The sequence below is a fragment of the Gopherus evgoodei genome, chromosome 1 (assembly GCF_007399415.2).
Source record: "Gopherus evgoodei ecotype Sinaloan lineage chromosome 1, rGopEvg1_v1.p, whole genome shotgun sequence".
Taxonomy (NCBI): Eukaryota; Metazoa; Chordata; order Testudines; family Testudinidae; genus Gopherus; species Gopherus evgoodei.
Genome location: NC_044322.1, coordinates 308,873,094 through 308,893,456, shown reverse-complemented (window position 1 = coordinate 308,893,456; position 20,363 = coordinate 308,873,094). Strand labels below are relative to the sequence as shown.

At 49.6% G+C, this 20,363-nt stretch overlaps 1 protein-coding gene across 1 annotated transcript in view; it reads left to right on the top strand.

Moving 5' to 3' along the window:
• Positions 1-20,363, top strand: part of ARID2 (AT-rich interaction domain 2) — a 172,074-nt gene that overhangs the window by 122,339 nt on the left and 29,372 nt on the right.

The following is a 20,363-nucleotide window of genomic DNA, read 5'->3' as shown; positions in this document are numbered from 1 at the left end:
GTGCGAGCTTCCTCGTACCTCACCACCAGCGTAGGCTATAGTTTGTATCCATTCTTAATATGACATTTAGCATCTACTGTTCTAGTGTAAATAGGATTATTTCAGTTTGTACAGCTCAGTATCATTTTGCAGGAACATTCCTGATCATATTCAAAATTATTACATTCCCTAGAGTTATTTTAGCACAGCATATAGTCAGATATCCCTTAATTTCATGTAAGGAGAATTCATTTTAAGAAACTGTTTCATATTCTGAATTAGAGCAAAAGAGATATCAACTAATTTGAGGGTGGTAAGAGGAAGACAGATTATAGGGGGCGAGAATCAGAGAAATCTTTGTTCGGGTTAGTGTTCTTAGGCGTTGAGTTAAGAAACTTTTATTACACCACTACCCTGCTATACTACGACCCTATATAACACGGGTTCGCATATAGCACAGTAGCTGCGGGGCTATGGTGGCACTTTAAGGGTCCAGGGCTCTGGCTGCTGCAGGGAGCCTAGGGCCCTTTAAATCCCCACTGGAGCCCTGCTGCTGCTACCCCAGGGCTCTGGCAGCGGGGCTCGGGCAGTGCTTTAAAGGGTCTATGGCTCTGGCTGCTGCAGGGAGCCCCGGGCCCTTTAAGTCACCATCGGAGCTGCAGCAGCAGGGCTGGGCTGGCGATTTAAAGGGTCCAGGCTCCACACAGCGTCCAGAGCCTGGAGCTCTTTAAATCACCGCCAGAGGCCTGCCGCTGCAGCAATGAGGCCTGCCGGCAATTTAAAGGGCCATGGGCTGCTGTGGAGAGCCCCAGGCCCTTTAAAACACCGCTGGAGCCCTGCTGCTGCTACCCTGGGGCTGTGGCAGCGGGGTTTGCCGGCGATTTAAAGGGCCCAGAGCTGCTGCGGGGAGCCCCAGGCCCTTTAAATCACCGCTGCAGCCCTGCCACCGCTACCCCAATATCACTTATAATGCGGTAGGGATTTTTTGGCTCCCCACAACCGCGTTATATCAGGGTAGTGGTGTACTTGATACTCATTCATTTTCAGTATTTAGTATATGTAGATTATGGATACTAAATAATACTGATGCCTGATTCATAAGGGTGGTACTCCTGCACTTTCATCAAGTTAGACTTCTACTGAAATCTGTGTGATGCCTTAGCTCTTTTCCTGAAGAGATTTCTTGTCTAAAGATTAATAATTTTCTTTTGACTGTGAGAACACATGCTACTTTGTGAAAAATTTGAAAATCTAAATGAAAGTCAAAGATGTACATTATTCTGATTGACACATGAGCTTTGATTTGAATAAAAGTTGTTTGACAACAAAAGAAAATTCCCAATGTGCAGCATAAGGGTTCATGAGATTTTGGTAAGTAATATCTTTTCCCTAAAATGGATACATCAGCTATGCATTGCTTAGAGTACAGTGTGTGGGTGGTTTTTCGTGTTTGTGCAGTTGGATTTTTTTGAGTAACCTCATTAAAGATCCTTTGTATATAGAAAATGGTAGAAGTGTCTTATCAAGGATTGACCTGATTGTTTTTAACTAAAATAATTGACTGTGGATATTTATTTCCTAGACACAGAGCTGATCTGAATTAGAAAATGTTTCTCAGAGGTGTTAACAGACAGTTATTCTTTCAGATGTTGAGGAAGAGAATGAGAGAAAAATATGTGTGATTTTTTTTTAATTTGAAATATATTACCTGTGGTTCTGCTATATTACTGCCATAGACTAAAAAACCCAAAACCCATCCTTTTTTGAGGTAGTTTTTATTCTTATGCCTCATTCTTAAGGCTAATATTTTGTCATGGATATTTTTAGTAAAAGTCACAGGCAATAATGAAAAATTCACAGAAGCCTGTGACCCGTCCCTGACTTTTACTAAAAATATCCATGACAAAAGAGAGAGCCTGGGCAGCTGCGGGAAGGCTGAGAGCCTTAGGGGGCCTCCCTGCTGGCAGCGCTGAGTTGCGTCGGGCCCACCCTTCCTCCCTGGGCGGCAGGAGAGCAGCCAGGAGCTCTGGCATCCCCTCTGGCACCCACGGAGGCGGAGAGCTCTGGGGGACTACCCTGCCACCTGCAGAAGTGGCTGGGAGCTGTGGGGATCCCTCCCCATCCATGGAGGCAGAGAGCTGCTGGGGTTCCCCCCTGCCGCTCGGGGTGACCAGGAAGCCTGGGGGTCCCACTGGGTGCCCGTGGAGGCAGAGAGCTGCACGGTCCCCAATGCTGCCCACAGGGGCAGCGTGGAGCTGCAGGGGCATCCACCTGCTGGCACTGGCTGAAGTCACGGAGGTCTTTGGATGTAACAGATTTTATGACCTCTGTGACTAAATCTCAGCCTTACTCATTTTCATTTCCTCATTATTCCCTACTGCATTTCTCATCCTTTTACAGAATCATACTGCCAAACGCCTTGTCAAGTGAGAAAAAGGAACACACAGAACTTCCACTGAGGCTTCTATTAGTTAGTTTGATTGATAAACAAAGAAACTCAAAAGATGATTTGCTAAAAAGAGGCTAAAATAGCGAAAGAACACGTTAAAAATTACTTAGACAAATTAGATGTCCTAAAGTCACCAGGACCTGGTGAAATACATCCTAGCATACTCAAGAAGGTGACTGAAGAGATATCTGAGCCATTAGTGATTATCTTTGAAGAGTCTTGGAAGATGAGATTCCAGAGCACTGGAAGAGGGCAAATATAGTGCCCATCTATAAAAAGAGAAATAAGGACAACCTGAGAAATTACAGACCAGTCAGCTTAACTTACGTACCTGGAAAAATAATAGAGCAAATAATTAAGCAATCAATTTGCAAACACCTAAAACAGGCCTGCATAACTCTTAAAGCGGCAAGGGCCGTATGTTGTGCAGGCCTGACGTAGAAGATGATAAGGTAATAGGTAACAGTCCACAAGGATTTGTCAAGAACAAATTGTATCAAACCAACCAAATAGCTTTCTTGTTACATGTTAATAAGCATTGTGGATAGCAGGAAAGCGTTAGACATGGTATATCTTGACTTTAGTAAGGGTTTTGATACTGTTGTGCATGACCTTCCCATAAACAAACTAGGGAAATACAAACTAGATGGAGCTACTATAAGATGGGTGCATAACTGTTTGGAAAACTCTTTCCGGAGAATAGTTATCAGTGGTTCACGGTCAAACTGGAAGGGCATATAGTGTGGGGTCCCATGGGGATCAGTTCTGGGTCCAGTTGGAGGTGCTTTGGAGGATAGGATTAAAATTCAAAATGATCTGGATAAACTGGAGAAATGGTCTGAAGTAAATAGGATGAAATTCAATAAGGACAAATGCAAAGTATTCCACTTAGGAAGGAATAATCAGTTGCACACATACTAAATGGGAAATGATTGCCTAGGAAGGAGTACTACAGAAATGGATCTAGGACAGTGGTTCTCAAACTAGGGATGCCGCTTGTTCAGAGAAAGCCCCTGGCGGGCCGGGTCGGTTTGTTTACCTGCCGCGTTCACAGGTTCGGGCGATTGCGGCTCTCTGCTCCAGGCCAATGGGAGCTGCAGGAAGCGGCATGGGCTGAAGGATGTGCTGGCCTCCCTTCCTGCAGCGCCATTGGCCTGGAGGGCCAACCGTGGCCAGTGGGAGCCGCTATCGGTCGAACCTGCAAACGTGGCAGGTACACAAATCAGCCCAGCCTGCAAGGGGCTTTCCCTGAACAAGCGGTTTCCCTAGTTTTGAGAACCACTGGTCTAGGGGACAGAGTAGACCACAAGCTAAATATGAGTCAACAGTGTAACACTGTTTCAAAAAAGGCAAACATTATTCTTTTTCAAGTGCTGTCCTTGTGGGTGCTCCACTCTAGTTCCTCTAGGTGACGGTGCGTCCCGGCGCTGTTGATTGGAGATTTTCGGTAGCAGTGCCTGGCTGGGGCGCATGCACTCAGTTGGTATCTCCCGCCTCGTTGGAATCTTCCTGAGTGCATGCACCCCACACCCTCCTCAGTTCCTTCTCAACCGTCCTTGGCTGAAGACGGGACTCGGGGCAGTGCTGCCTTCTCTTCCCTGGTCTCTGTAGGAAACAATAACAAAGAACATAGAAATAATTATTAATTACTTCCCAGTTTTCCCAGTTGTTTCCCTTCCTTTTGTATAGTTACATAGGTAGTTAGTTTAAAAAAAAAAAAAAAAAAGCCCCTCAGGCTTGTCTCCCATTGAGACACTCTCCTTGGCCATCTCTAATTCATAATTCCAGGAGCTTCAGGATTCAAAAAATGCATCTCCTGTCAGGACTCCATGCCATGGTTAGATGGGCACTCACATTGTGTGAAGTGCCTCGGGGACACCCACATCCCCGCGAAGTGCCTCCATTGCACGAGCCTCAAGTCAAGAGCTCGTCATGACAGGGATCTGCGGCTCAAAATCCTGATGATGGAAAAATCCTTACAGCCGCTGTTGGAGATGGGAAAGGCTAAACCCGTTCCCTCACGCTCCCCAGCCAGATCGAAACCGGTGGGAAGCGTTGCTTCACCCTCCCTGGAGCGGAAGCAAGAAGCACAACAGTCTCACAGAAGAGACTCTAACAAGGATCAGGTGTCTCCCGCGAGATCCCTGCCCTCTGTGCTGACAGCACCAAAGACAGGAGCCTCAGCCAGCTCTAATGCCTCAGCCACAGCTGTGACAGAGCACAGAGGCAGCAACCCAACCTCCCGTGCCGGGAAGGTCCTTGTGGATCTGGTCCCCTCAGCGCCGCAAACAGCCGCGGCGCGGACACCTCGCTCCCCCTCGGCACCGCAAATGGCCATATCGCCGGCACCGCCCTCCTCCTTGGCATGGACAACGGCTGCAGTGCTGACAGCGCGCTCAGCCGCAACAGCGAAAACCGCCGCAGTGCCGACAGTGCGCGCAGTCTCGGCACTGAGAAGAATGTCAGCACCGAGCCTGTTTTCTACCCGCGCACCAGCAGAAGACCTCCTGCAGGGCACCTCTAAGCAGTCTGCAGCAACACTCTCATTCTCACTTTCTCCTACTAATGAGCTAGAGCAGAGAGCAGGCTCAGCCCAGGGAGCAGAAGCAACAGTTTCTCACCCAAAGTGACCTTTCAGTGCCACCTGAGCCTAGCTCTCTGCTCCTAGACATACAGGACTCATTTCTTGAACCGCCTCTCTCTCCACCTGAACTGGCTTTCACTGACGGGGAACTTGATTTACAGCGGCAAGCGGAGTTCTTCTTCGAGTGCTTGCTCATATCCATTCCAATTAGGTGTGCGTGCGCCGCGTGCATGTTCGTCGGAGACTTTTTACCCTAGCAACACTCGGTGGGCCAGCAGGTCGCCCCCTGGAGTGGCGCCGGTATGGCGCCTGATATATACCCCTGCTGGCCCGCCCGCTCCTCAGTTCCTTCTTACCGCCCGTGTCGGTCGTTGGAACTGTGGAGCACGGCTAGCCATTCTCCACCTCCCTAGCGTTTCATTCTTCTGCAATTTAGTGTATATAGTTCTGTTATTATAGTAATAGTTGTAGTTATAAAGTTAGTTAAGTGTAGTTGTAAATAGTTATACAGAGGATCGGGGGTTCGCCCCTTTTCCTCCCTGCGGTGCTGAGGCCCATGCCCGGTTCACCCGGCTTTAAGCCCTGTGTGGCCTGTCATCGGCCGATGCCCATAGGAGATCCGCACGACTCCTGCCTGAGGTGCCTAGGCGAGTCCCACCTTGTGGACAAGTGCTGGATCTGCAAGGCGTTCAAACCCCGAATGAAGAAGGAGAGAGACAGTCGCCTGAAGCAGATCCTGATGGAGGCAGCGCTGACTCCCCCACCGTCGGCACCGACTCCGGCACCGGGGCCAGGTGTCGCCTCTGCTCTGGACCGCCCGGTGCCGGCAAAGGCTTCAACTTCCCGGTCGGCACCAGCCCGGCACCCTTGCCGGCACCGCTCCCTCTCACCGAGGAGCAAGAAGCACAGGGCTCCTGCGGTGCCTACAACTGCACTGCAGTCTGAGCGTGCCTCCAAACCTGACCGCCCGGCAACGTCATCCGCCGCGGCACCGAGCGTCGTTGCACCGTCGACTCCGGCTCCTCAGGGACTGTTGAGTCCGGTGCATCTCAGCTCCCCAGTGAGAACAGCGGTTGAGCTCGTCGCGCCCTCCACACCGGAGACCTTCTCCGTTGCACGCGACCTCATCGCCATGACAGAGCCCAAGCTGCCCCAACCCCCGGCACCGCCGGTGCGGGTTCTCCAATCGATGGGCAAGCTCGCCATGGTGCGGCCGCATTCGCCGGGCACTACTGCGCATCGGTCCCGTTCCAGATCGAGGGACCACTCTCAGTGTCGCCGCTCGAGATCCAGACGCGCTCGCAGTCCCGAGACCGCTACCTGCGGCACCGGTCGTACTCGCGGCACCGTTCAAGATCCCGGTCGCCGTCGTACTACTCTCGGCACTGGTCTAGATCACGGCACCGACGTTCCTACCGCAGCCGATCCCGGCACGGCAGTGTACGGCACCGGTCAACCTCCCAGCACCGAGCTGGTAGCAGGTCCCAGTCCAGATCGAGGTACCACCATGACTCCCAGTACCGCTCGCCGGCACTGCGCAGTGACATCGCGGCGCGCAGAGGCCTGACGCAGTCATCGACGGCTCCTCCATGGCCTTCAAGGCACTCGTCCGCTTCTTCCCGGATGGACAGCGCCTCTTACGGGGGTTTGGATGTGCAGGCACACCCGGACCAGGGACCACCACGATGGTCCTTTTGGACGCCCTGGACATACAACCAAGCCCAGGGCGAACCTTCGGGCCCTGCTCGCTCCGGCCAATCGGAGCATCATGCACCGGAGGCCATGGTCAGCCGCCCCCCCCCCCTCAGGTATGGAGCAAGTCCCTATGGATCCCCTGGCGCAGCAGGATGCTCGGGAAGTGGAGGTCCCTCTGGACAAGGTTTCAGTTCAGGAACCACTCCTCCCTGGGGTGTCTTCTTCCTCGTCCCCAGATGAGGCAGTAGCGGGCACATCTTCATCAGGGCCCCCGCCGATTGATCTCCAGGCATACCAGGACCATCTGAGGCGAGTTGCCCAGAACATAAACCTTCCTGTCGAGGAAGTCCCAGAAGTGGAGGACCCAGTGGTAAGCATCCTTTCTGCGGAGGCACCGACCAGGGTAGCCCTCCCCTTCATCAAGTCGATCCAGGCGAAGGCAGACACCATCTGGCAGTCTCCGGCCTCCATTCCTTCCACTGCCAGCGGAGTGGAAAGGAAATATATGGTACCATCTAAGGGGTATGAGTACCTCTGTGTACACCCCGCTCCCTGCTCCTTGGTGGTACAGTCAGTCAGTGAGCCGGAACGCCACGGCCAACAAGCTCCTGCGCCAAAATCCAGGGAAGCCAGGCGTATGGACTTGCTGGGCCGCAAGGTTTACTCTGCGGGAGGCCTTCAGCTCCGTGTGGCGAACCAACAAGCCCTCCTGAGCCGTTACAGCCACAACACCTGGGAGGCTGTCGGCAGATTTACGGAGCTGCTTCCCCAGGACTCACGCCAGGAATTTTCATCTCTCCTGGAAGAGAGAGCAGGAGGGTCGCCAGAACCTCCCTACAAGCGTCCTTAGATGCTGCAGATTCGGCAGCAAGAACACTGGCATCGGGCGTAGCCATGCGCCGTATATCGTGGCTGCAGTCTTCCGGACTACCGCCAGAGCTACAGTACACGATTCAGGACCTGCCATTCGATGGGCAGGGCCTTTTCTCTGAGAAGACAGATCCCAGGCTACAGAGGCTGAAGGATAACCGAGTCATCATGCGGTCACTGGGAATGCACACACCCCAGACTCAGAGAAGGCCATTCCACCCCTACCATCAGTGCACTTATCCCCCGCCTCGCCCCAGACAAGATTTCAACCGGAGGTGAGGTCGGCCAAACCGGAGACGTCAAGTAGGTCCTCAAAGGGGTAATACTTCCGGGTCCGACAAGCCACCGCAGGGACCCAAGGCAAACTTTTGAAGGTGCGCCCGAGAGCAGCTTACCATTCCCTTCCCTGGATCCACTTCATTTCCTCAACTGCCTCCGCCCCTTCCTGCCGTCATGGTCCCAGCTAACCTCGGATCGTTGGGTCCTGCGCACGGTGCAGTTTGGTTACCATCTTCAGTTTGTTTCTCCACTCCCCTCCCATCCTCCCTCCTCGTCCCTCTTCAGGGACCCCTCTCACGAGCAACTTATCATCCAGGAGGTTCACAAGCTCCTGCTCATTGGAGCTATAGAGGAGGTGCCAAGGGAGCTAAGGGGCAAGGGGTTTTATTCCCGGTACTTCTTAATCCCCAAGTCAAAAGGGGGCCATCCTGGACCTGCGAGGCCTGAACAAATTCATCAAAAAGTTCAAGTTCCGCATGGTGTCCTTAGGAACCATCATTCCCTCCCTGGATCCCAGAGATTGGTACGCCGCTCTCGACATGAAGGACGCATACTTCCACATTGCGATCTTTCCCCCGCACAGGTGGTATCTTCGCTTTGTGGTAAATCAGGACCACTACCAGTTCACGGTCCTCCCCTTTGGGCTCTCCTCAGCCCCCTGGGTGTTCACCAAGTGTATGGCCGTCGTCGCCGCTGCCCTGCGCCGTCGTCGTATCCATGTCTTCCCTTACCTCGACGACTGGCTCATTCGAGGCATGTCAGAGCCGCAGGTGACCGGGCACATCACCATCATCACAGAGCTGTTTGCGAGTCTAGGCTTGACCATCAACCCGGACAAGTCCACTTTGGTGCCTACGTAGAGCATAGAGTTCATCGGGGCAGTGCTGGACTCCAACCTCGCGACGGCCAGCCTCCCCTGGCACCGATTCCAAGCCATAGTGTCCATGGTCACAAGCCTACAGGCCTTCCCGACCATGTCTGCTCGAACGTGCCTCGCTCTCCTGGGACACATGGCCGCATGCACCTTCGTCACCAAGCATGCACGACTCCGCATGCGCCCGCTGCAGACCTGGCTCGCGTCGGTCTATCGACCGGGCAGGGACGCCATAGACACAATCGTAACAATTCCACCGAATGTTCTCGGTTCTCTAGGCTGATGGACAACGCCCTCTCAAGTGTGCGCGGGCCTGCCGTTTCACGCCCCTCAGCCCTCAGCGTTATTGACGACGGACGCGTCATCGCTGGGCTGGGGTGCACACCTGGGGACCCCGCGTACACAGGGTCTATGGTCACAGAGAGAGTTGACTCTTCACATCAATGTGCGGGAGCTGCGGGCAGTTCGCCTAGCATGCCAGACATTCCAACGCCATTTGCACGGCCGTTGTGTCGCGGTATTCACGGACAACACAATGGCCATGTATTACATCAACAAGCAAGGCGGGACCCGGTCCTCCCCGCTGTGTCAGGAAGCAATACGTCTGTGGGATTTTGCATAGCCCACTCTATTCATCTAGTGGCCTCCTTTCTCCAGGGAGTGCGGAACACCCTTGCGGATCACCTGAGCAGATCCTTTCTGTCCCACGAATGGTCCATCCATCCGGACGTTCTCTATGTCGTTTTCCGGAGGTGGGGGTTTCCCCAGATAGATCTGTTCGCCTCCAGATCGAACAGGAAATGCCAGGTGTTCTGCTCTCTACAGGGTCGCTCCCCGGGCTCCCTGTCGGACGCGTTCCTCATTCCGTGGACGGGACGTCTTTGCTACGCCTTTCCACCCTTCCCTCTCGTCCACCGAGTCCTGATCAAGGTCCGGAGAGACAAGGCCCGTCTCATCCTGATCGCTCCGGCTTGGCCGCGGCAGCCTTGGTACACCATGCTGCTCGATCTGTTCCTGGCGAATCCAATTGCCCTACCTCTTTGGCCAGATCTGATCACATAGGACTTCGGCAGGATGTGCCATCCGGATCTACAGTCCCTCCATCTGTCTGCATGGCTCCTGGCTGGTTAAGCCAATCCGAGTTGCGCTGTTCTGATGCAGTACAACAAGTGTTGTTGGGCAGCAGGAAGCCTTCCACGCGTTCAACCTACCTAGCGAAATGGAAACGCTTCTGCTGCTGGTGCGACCAGCACGGCCACAATCCACTCTCCGTGCTAGTCCCCACCATTTTGGACTACGTGTGGTCTCTCAAGCAGCAGGGCTTGGCGATCTCTCTGCGCATCCATCTCGCGGCTATATCCACCTTCCATCCAGGCGAGGCTGGCAAGTCAGTGTTTTCCCACCCTATGGTGTCAAGATTCATCAAGGGCCTGGAGCGTCTATACCCTCAGGTCAAACGGCCTACCCCTACTTGGGACCTGAACCTTGTCTTGACTAGGCTCATGGCGCCCCCCTTTGAACCCTTAGCCACATGCTCGCTGCTGTACCTGTCCTGGAAAGTGGCCTTCCTAGTCACTATCACGTCGGCTCGGCGAGTCTCGGAGCTTCGGGCTCTAACCGTGGACCCTCTGTATACGGTGTTCCATAAGGACAAGGTACAGCTGCGACCGCACCCGGCATTCTTCCCTAAGGTCGTCTCTGCCTTCCATATTAACCAAGACGTCTTCCTGCCAGTCTTTTACCCAAAGCCGCATTCATCCAGAAGAGAGCAACAGCTCCATTCCTTGGATGTCCGAAGGGCTCTCGCGTTCTATATTGAGAGAACTAAACCTTTCCGACACTCACCACAATTGTTTGTGGCAGTAGCGGAACGCATGAGAGGCATGGCAATCTCCTCCCAGCGTATCGCATCCTGGGTCACGTCCTGCATGTTACGACTTGGCCCGTGTGCCAATGTGGGCCCTTACCCCCCATTCTACCAGGGCTCAGGCTTCGTCGGCCGCGTTTTTCGCTCATGTCCCCATACAGGAAATCTGCCGTGCGGCCACCTGGTCTTCTGTGCACACCTTCGCATCACACTATGCACTGGTCCAGCAAGCTAGAGACGATGCCGCTTTCGGCGCAGCGGTTTTACAGTCTGCAACGTCTCGCTCCGACCCCACCGCCTAGGTAAGGCTTGGGAATCACCTAATTGGAATGGATATGAGCAAGCACTCTAAGAAGAAAAGACGGTTACTCACCTTTGTAACTGTTGTTCTTCGAGATGTGTTGCTCATATCCATTCCACACCCGCCCTCCTTCCCCTCTGTCGGAGTAGCCGGCAAGAAGGAACTGAGGAGCGGGCGGGCCAGCAGGGGTATATATCAGGCGCCATACCGGCGTCACTCCAGGGGGCGACCTGCTGGCCCACCGAGTATTGCTAGGGTAAAAAGTCTCCGAACGTGCACGCGGCGCGCGCACACCTAATTGGAATGGATATGAGCAACACATCTTGAAGAACAACAGTTACAAAGGTGAGTAACCGTCTTTTCTCCTCTCCTGCTTCTCCTCCACAGGCATCTCTACCACCGCAGGTAATGGCTCAAGGTCAACAACCTCAGTTTCCCTACTTTGCCCCCCCGTGGGCGGCAACTGGGTTCTCCTACTCTATGTCTTGGCTTCAGTGGTACCCGTGGCAACATCCTCCTACCAATCATCCTCCTTCCGTGCCTCAGTCTCTTGCTCCGTCCACTTCTAGGGTGCCTGAGCCCCCTCCTGAGACTGGGAGCTACGCACCATATCCTAACTCACCAACCCCTAACTCTCCACTAGGCTCGGATGTAGCCCTCCTCCCTGCACTTCCACAGGCCATGGACGACTGCAAACAATTTCAAGAACTTTTTAGGAGAGTGGCACTCAGTCAAGATATCCCCTTAGAAGAGGTTCAGGAGACGCAACACAAACTCCTCAGAATCCTTCAACCATCTGCGCCCTCAAAAATTGCGCTCCCTATAAATGAAGCAGTCATGGAGCCAGCTGACACTCTCTGGCAAACCCCAGCCTCCTTAGTACCAACTTGCAAGAAGACAGAACGTAAATACTATGTCCCTGCAAGGGATGCAGACTTCCTATTTTCTCATCCACCACCGAACTCTCTTTTCATGGATGCAGTTGCACAGAGGACGAAACAGTCACAATATTGACCCACCCTGCAAGACAAGGACGTTAGATGCTTTGACTTCCTGGGCCGCAAGGTTTATACATCCTCCACACTACAATTCAGAATTGCAAACTATTCTGCTCTCCTCGCCAGTTATGATTTTGATAATTACAGTAAACTTTTTGAATTTGCCTCCTATATTCCAGAGGATAGAAGAGCAGACTTCAAATCAATCCTGACTGAGGGCCAACTGATTTCCAGAACGGCCCTACAGGCATCTTTACACACGGCAGACACAGCAGCCTGTACCACTGCAACTGCTGTGGTTATGCTTAGATCCTCATGGCTGTCTGCATCTGGCATTCCTAAAGAACTCCAGACCAAAGTGGAGGATCTCCCCTTTGATAAGGACAAACTTTTCTCCAAATAAACTGATGAACTCCTTCATACCATGAAAGATTCTAGAGCGACACTGCGCACCCTGGGCATTCACCCATCCCTTCCCAGGAGACAACGATACCAACCCTACCAAAGACCACGCACACATCAGTACTATTGTCCTCAACCTGGGTCATACGACACAATTAGGAATTGTACTAAACCCCTCAAGCGCAGACAAAATCAAAATCAAGCCACCACCTTCCGTCCGGGCAATAAACAACAGTTTTGAAACGTTGGTCGAAGGCCTGCACGACCACCTCTTGGTTCCACTGCTTACTTGCCCATTTGGCCACCGCCTCCAGAATTTCCAACATGCCTGGCAGCGGATTACACAGGACTGCTGGGTCCTCAAAATAGTTCAGGCCGGTTACTCCATCCCTTTTATATCCTCCCCTCCTACCCTTCCCCGTCCCTCTTCAGAGACCCTTCTCACAAGCAATTACTTCGCACAGAAGTGGCACATCTTCTGCAACTAGGCGCAGTGGAACCTGTGCCGACACAACATCAAGGCACAGGTTTCTACTCCCATTACTTTCTAACGCAGAAAAAGACCAGCGGATGGAGGCCTATACTAGACCTACGTCGACTGAACAAATTCGTGAGTATACAAAGATTCAAGATGGTCACACTGGGCACAGTAATACCTGCATTGGATCAAGGGGACTGGTTCACAGCCCTCGACCTACAGGATGCTTAGTTTCATATATCAATTCATCCAGCTCACAGATGCTTCCTATGATTCACAATCAGTCGTGACCATTTTCAATACAGAGTTCTTCCTTTTGGACTCTCCACAGCACCAAGAGTTTTTTCCAAGACTCTAGCTGTGGTTTTGGCTCACCTCTGCAAACACGGGGTCACACTGTTCCCCTACCTGGACGATTGCCTTATCAAGGGCAACTCCTATGGCGAGACACTTCAAACTACACGTTTCGCCATTTCCCTCTTTCACAGTCTAGGCCTCCAAATAAACTTCCAAAAATCCACCCTGACACCTATACAACAGATCGAGTTCATCAGAGCTCATCTCGACTCAACCCAGAGCAGGGCCTCGCTCCCATACAACAGATTCCTCGCTATCACGCAGCTCATACGCACGCTCTCTATTTGTCCCAGGACACAAGCAACAATCTGCCTACAGCTCCTCGGTCACATGGCAGCCACTACCTTCGTGGTTCAACACGCTAGGCTACACACGAGATGTCTCCAGGGCTTGCTCAACTCCAGTTTCAAACTCAACAGGCACACCTTAAGGATGCTGCTAACTCCTCCTCCCAATGTTATAGCTTCCCTACAGTGGTGGACAAGTCCAGAAAACCTCTGCACAGGTGTTTCCTTTCAGCAACGATCCCCAACGCTCATGCTCACCATGGATGCTTCCCTAATCGGTTGGGGAGCGCATCCAGGGGGACACAGGGCACAAGGCCGGTGGTCCGCATCAGAGACGCATCTGCACATAAATCTCTTAGAGCTCAGAGCAATGAGGAGAGCATGCCTTCACTTTCTTCCCGTCATAAAGAACAAATATCTGCGGGTCTTAACAGACAACATAGCATGTATGTACTACATAAACAGACAAGGGGGAGCCCGATCACATTCCTTTTGCATGGAAGCCATTCAACTATGGAATTGGTGCATACGAGATCGAATACACATCATCGCTTCCTACCTACCAGACTGCCACAACACTACTGCCGACGCACTCAGCAGGCACTTCTCGACAGAACATGAATGGGAACTGCATCCCGCAATACTCCAACAGCTCTTCTCCCTCTGGGGCACCCCGTCAATAGATCTCTTTGCTATGACCCAAAACCAGAAATGCCCCCGGTTTTGCTCCAGAGCAAGACTCAGGACTGCATCCCTAGGAGATGCATTCCTCATCCCATGGAACAACTACCTCCTGTATGCCTTCCCACCAATCCCTCTGTTACACAGGGATCTTCAGAAGATCGCGGACGACAAGGCCCAGGGTCATCGTTATTGCCCCGGCTTGGCCAAGACAGACATGGTATCCCTACCTACTCCACATGTCCTCCTGTCACCCAAGGGCTCTCCCCAACAGGCCAGACCTCCTTTACCAGGACGACGGATAAGTTCTTCACCCTCCAGCTCCAAAAGCTCCACCTCACAGCCTGGTTCCTTCATGGTTCCAAACCCATGGACTAGCCTGTTCCGAGTAAGTCCAATATGTCCTCCTGCACAGTAGGAAAGACTCCACTTGTAAAACCTATCTGCAGAAGTGGAAGCGTTTTGCTCTCTGGTGCTCACATAATCACTTAGCACCCAATAACGTGACCCTCCTGAAACTAAAACAGGACGGACTTTCGCTCAGCTCCATCAAAGTGCACCTGGCGACGCTTACCACCTTCCATGACCTATTAGATGGGTACTCACTCTTTACCCACCCCACCATAAAATGCTTTCTCACGGGCCTGCAAAATCTCTACCCTGAAATTCACCCAACAGCGGCTGCATGGAATCTTAACCTCGTTCTTCATGCTCTCATGAAACCTCCATTTGAGCCCTTGGCTACCTCCTCTCATCTCCATATGTCCATGAAGGTGGCTTTCTTAGTTGCCATAACATCGGCCAGGAGAGTTGGTGAAATGAGCACCCTGATGGCCCACCCTCCCTACACAATCTTCTCCAAAGACAAAGTCACTTTGAGACCACATCCTAAATTTCTTCTTAAGGTGGTATCAACCTTCCACCTCAACCAACTTATATATTTACCTACTTTCTATTCCAAACCTCACAAGACTCCGCAGGAGGCAACCCTGCATACTCTCAACATCAGGTGAGCAATTGCTTTTTATTTAGACAGGACTATACCATTTTGCAAGTCTCCACGACTCTTTGTTTCCGAAAGATCAAAAGGCACGGCTATCCCTAAACAATGCCTATCCAAGTGGATCTCTGACTGTATCAGATCCTGTTACTGTGTGAAAAATCTTCAACCGCCCGAAGGCATCAGAACTCATTCCACTCGAGCCATGCCGACATCCGTTGCCTTCCTACGCAATGTTCCCATTCCTGACATTTGCAAAGTGGCTACATCGTCATCTGAACACGTTTGCAAAACACTATGCTCTCACGCAGGACACCACGGCTGATGCCATAGTAGGCCAAACAGTACTATGTACAGTACTCACTGCCGCATCTCCAAAGTCCCACCAACCATAATGAGTACTGCTATACAATCACGTAGAGTGGAGCACCCACTGAGACAGCACTCAAAGAAGAAGAGAAAGTTACTCACCTTGCAGTAACTGAGGTTCTTTGAGATGTGTGTGCCTGTGGGTGCTCCACTCCCCGCCCTCCTCCCGTCTACTTTGGAGTACTAGTAGGATTCTCCACGGTAGAGAAGAAACTGAGGAGGGTTTGGGGCTCATGCACTCAGGAAGATTCCATCGAGGCAGGAGATACCAACTGAGTGCATGCGCCCCAACCAGGCACTGCTACCGAAAATCTCTGATCAACAGCGCCTGGACGAACCATCACCTAGAGGAACTAGAGTGGAGCACCCACAGGGACACACATCTCGAAGAACCTCAGTTACTGCAAGGTGAGTAACTTTCTCTTCTGGGATGTATTAGCAGAAGTGTTGTAAGCAAGACACAAGAAGTAATCCGTCTGTTCTACTCCGCACTGATTAGACCTAAACTGGGGTACTGTGTCTAGTTCTGGGTGTCTCGTTTGAGGAAAGATGTGGACAAAATGGAAAAAGTCCAGAGAAGATTAACAAAAATAATTACAGGTCTAGAAAACATGACCTATGAAGGAGAAGCGGCCCAGGCCACAGGGACATGCTGGCTGCTGCTTCCTGCAGCTCCCATTGGCCAGGAATGGTGAACCGCAGCCACTGGGAGCTGTGGCAGGCCACGCCTGCAGACCGAAGGTTGCCAACCCTTGTTCTAGACTTTACAGTGACACACAGAGTGACAATCCTGGAATCTTATTGTATAGATATTGGATTGGATTTTGTGTTTAAATATCGTATTTAGTGGATTGTCTCAAACAGGAGCATGTGACAAATGTCATTGTTTAAAGGTGATTCTCTCTATTAGCATCTGCATTTAGCCAGTCCTAGGTGTAGCCTGAAGGGAGGAGGGAGCTGGCATCTTACTTTGGTGGCTTTTTCTTCCTTTATTTACACATTTTCTGTTTATGGGTTGTTACTGCCCTGAGGAATTGTGCTGGATTGGTGCATGAAGAAAGAAAAATAAATGAGTAATTACATACTACTTTTTTTTTTTTTCAAGCTCCCACAAAACATCTGTTGAACATGACCAAGTTCGTTTGTCCCAACTGGCTTCATAGAAATGCTCTAATGTCATGCCAGATGCCTGGATGTGAGACAATTACACTTAATTGCCTATCTGGCTTTTAAAAAAAATCAGTCCCTCCCTCAGCATCATCACCCCCTCATAAACAGACGCTTCCATTTTTCTTAAGGCAGCCCACCTGCAGCATCCTTGTGTGGGAAGCAGGCTGCTAAAATTGTGAGCAGGAGTATAAACATTGGCTCCAATCTTCCATTGATCAGTAGGCTGAGTTTCCATGCACCAGAAAGCAAGTGTGTAGCCTCAGGAGGCATAATTCATTCCTATCTGCAGAGCAAATGAACTGCTCAGCTGGAGCTACTAAAATACAGAAGCTCTTCATTTGGTTGTCATTCACTCCTGAAGCACACTGATACAATTAGATTTAAACTTCAACAATTTTCAGTAATTAAAGAGGAAATTTATTTTAATGCCTATCCCCCTACCCTAACCCTCCCTCATATCCCCCAAAATCCTGCTGTTTTTTATTTTCCACATGTAAGCTACCTGTGATAAACATAATATTTTGAGAACATAAATTTTTCAAAACCGCTAAGTAACTTAGGCTCCTAAGTCCTATGACTTTGGTAAGTGACAGAGGTGTTTTTGAAAGTTTTACTCATATTTACTATTCACAGACATATGACAGTCACAGTGTGCATGTGTGTGTGTATCTATATATTATTAGGGAGCAGAAGTGTAGAGTAAGGCCCTAATCTTGAAAATAGCTCTACATGAAAACAGGGGTCCCTCATATGGAGCTGCCTGCAGGACTGGGCCTCAATTATTATATCTCAATAGATCATGTATTCCATTTTGTAAAATGTAATCATTACCAGTTTTACCAGTTCACTGTGTACCAGCAGTTTTGTTTTTTCCTTACCTTTACTCCGGCTCACTGTTCTACTGACGCACATCATCTACACGGTTTGCACTTGTGTAGCTTCACTGGTGGCTCAAAACCCAGTATAGACCCTTTGACTAGAGTAGTCATTTTAAAAGTGAGGTGTTTTGGTAGAGTGGACAGCTGGATTTTGCAGATGCCGGGTCCTTTGTGTTTGTGCTTACATTTTTATCTAAAAGTGAAATTTAAAGGATAGTAGGCGGCCTTATTTCAAAGATGTTATTTACCACTTTTAACAGAGTTGCCTGAGGTTGAGTAACATTGAAATATGAGCATTGAGACATGGATTGCAGCATTAATTAAATGAATATAATAAATTTTATGCAGTATGGTTGTAGCTGTGTTGGTCTCAGGATATTAGAAGAAGGGCTCTGTAAGCTCAAAAACTTGTCTCTCTCACCAACAGAAGTTGGCCTATCAAAGATATTTCCTCCACCTTGTCTCTCTCCTATGCTTTATATTAGGGGTGTCAGTTAATCGCAGTTAATTCACGAGATTAACTCAAAAATTGCTCACGATTAAAAAAATTAACCACGCTTGTAACAATAGAATACCAATTGAAATTTATTAAATATTTTTGGATGTTTTGCAACATTTTCAATATTGATTTCAATTACAACACAGAATACAAAGTGCACAGTGCTCACTTTATATTATTTTTATTACAAATATGTTACTGTAAAATGACGAACAAAAGAAATAGTATTTTTCAATTCACCTCATGCAAATATTGAAGTGCAGTCTCTTTATCATGAAAGTGCAACTTATAAATGCAGATTTTTTTGGTTATATAACTGCAATCAAAAACAAAACAGTGTAAAACTTTAGAGCCTACAAGTCCACTCAGTCCTACTCCTTTATTCTGCCAATCGCTAAGACAAACAACTTTGTTTACATTGACGGAAGATACTGCTGCCTGCTTCTTATTTACAACGTAACCTAAAAGTACCCATTGCTACAGTCACCCCTTCACTTTGCAGTGTAGACATACTGTTTCTGCTGGCATTTTGGAAGTACTGCCCCCTACAAGAAATGATCTCAAGAATTTGGGCATGCCACTGTTGTGTTCTTTATTACAGACTGAACAGGTAGTGAAGTCTACAGTTACAGTTGCCCAACACTTTCCATTATAAAATGCTGTTTTCATTTGCTTATAACTTTGTCAAACTTCAGAAGTTTGGGCTGAAATTTTCCATGTGAGGTGTTAGTTTCAGGCAGATTTTTGTAAAATTTTTGGTAGATCCCTTCAGCCATTTCTTATAATGAAATGAAGGGGGGAATATAGTTATGTTTAAAAAATTGTTAAACCTGTTTGCTGGAGAGCTCTAATGCTTTTGTGCTTTGGAGCAGGGACTTAAAATTTGGCAGGAGAGATTATTCTGGCATCAGGGATGTTCCTTTTATCATCCCTATGAAACTGCCAACATTTGATCAAGTTATAGTTTGCTGAAAAATCTCAGTTCACACATGCTCAGTGGATTTTTGTTAGAATTTGACAGCTACATTCTCCAATGATTCCATCTGCAATGACCATACTCCATCTCTTTACCGCTCCTTTGTGCTGACCAGACTCTCTCATATACTATCTCTACAGAGCAACTGAGCATGATCCATCCCTGGGCTGTAGGAGCTGCTGTGTCACTAGGCATTGGAACTGAGAGCAGGAAGACTCTTTCCAGTGCTTTTAGTTCTCCCCTGGTGGTAGCCAAACAGCATGGAGAAGGAGGAAGTTGCCTGAAGGAATGCAGAGACATGGGGAGCAGTGTGGGGGCGGGGGAGGGGAAGAGATGCAAGGGCAGAGGGACAGCAACAGGAATTCAGAGGGAGTATAGGAACCTGGGGTTGGTGTGGGGGGAGGCTTAAGAGCAGGAGGCAGAAGATGGTGGGGACGACAGCGGAAGCAGAGTGAGTAGGAAGGGTAGGAGCTGGGAAGGGGAGAGGATAAGAGAAGAGTGTGGGAGGGCAGGAACCATACAATGGGGAGGATAGGGATGGAGTCAGGAGCCAGGCAGGGAGGGGGAGGGAAGATGATCAGGAGCCAGAGGGTTAGCAGCTGCTGGTGGTGGAAGGGTGATAGGAACAGAAGGGTCTGTAACCATTAGAGAACACTCCTCTGTAAAACCTGGAATAGAACCCAGAATTCTGGAGTCTCTACATTCCTGATGATCTAGCAAATAGCTGTGAAACCCACTGCCAAAGTGTGTGTTAGGTCCACATAGAAGATAGCCTTCTAGTGCTACCATATACTCCATGAGCTCAAGTGGTAGATATCTGTATTGTTTATGTAAAGGTCCTAGCCCTGCTGGTGACCTATTTGGGGATTCAGTATGGTTCCACAGGATTAAATTTCTGTTTTTCAGTTTTTTTAAACTTGGGAAATTACCGTTAAAAATATGTTAAAAGAATATTAAGGGTGCGATGTCAAGCAACAAACAAGATGGAGACTTACAAACAAGTGTCCTTCATTACAGAACCCTGACTTATTCCCAAAGCATACTCTGTACTGTATATTGAATGAAGCAGGGGTCCTGTGGAAAAATGTAATTTTGTAATTAGACTGTATCATAACCCATATGCACAAGGGGAGCAAATTAAGGTTGCATGGGCAATCTAACTTTTGAGTGTTTGATTTTGCAATCTTAATTTTCTTTTACTGTTGTTTAATGTCATTCTTATAGTGTCCACTTGAATTTTCCTACAACATAAGGTGTTTTGTGAGGATTCATTGTTTAGTGCTTGTAAAATAGCTTTGCGATCCTAAGATGAAAACCGTTGTATAATTTCAAAGTTATTCTTATTTATGGATAGTTGGACATCAATTCCT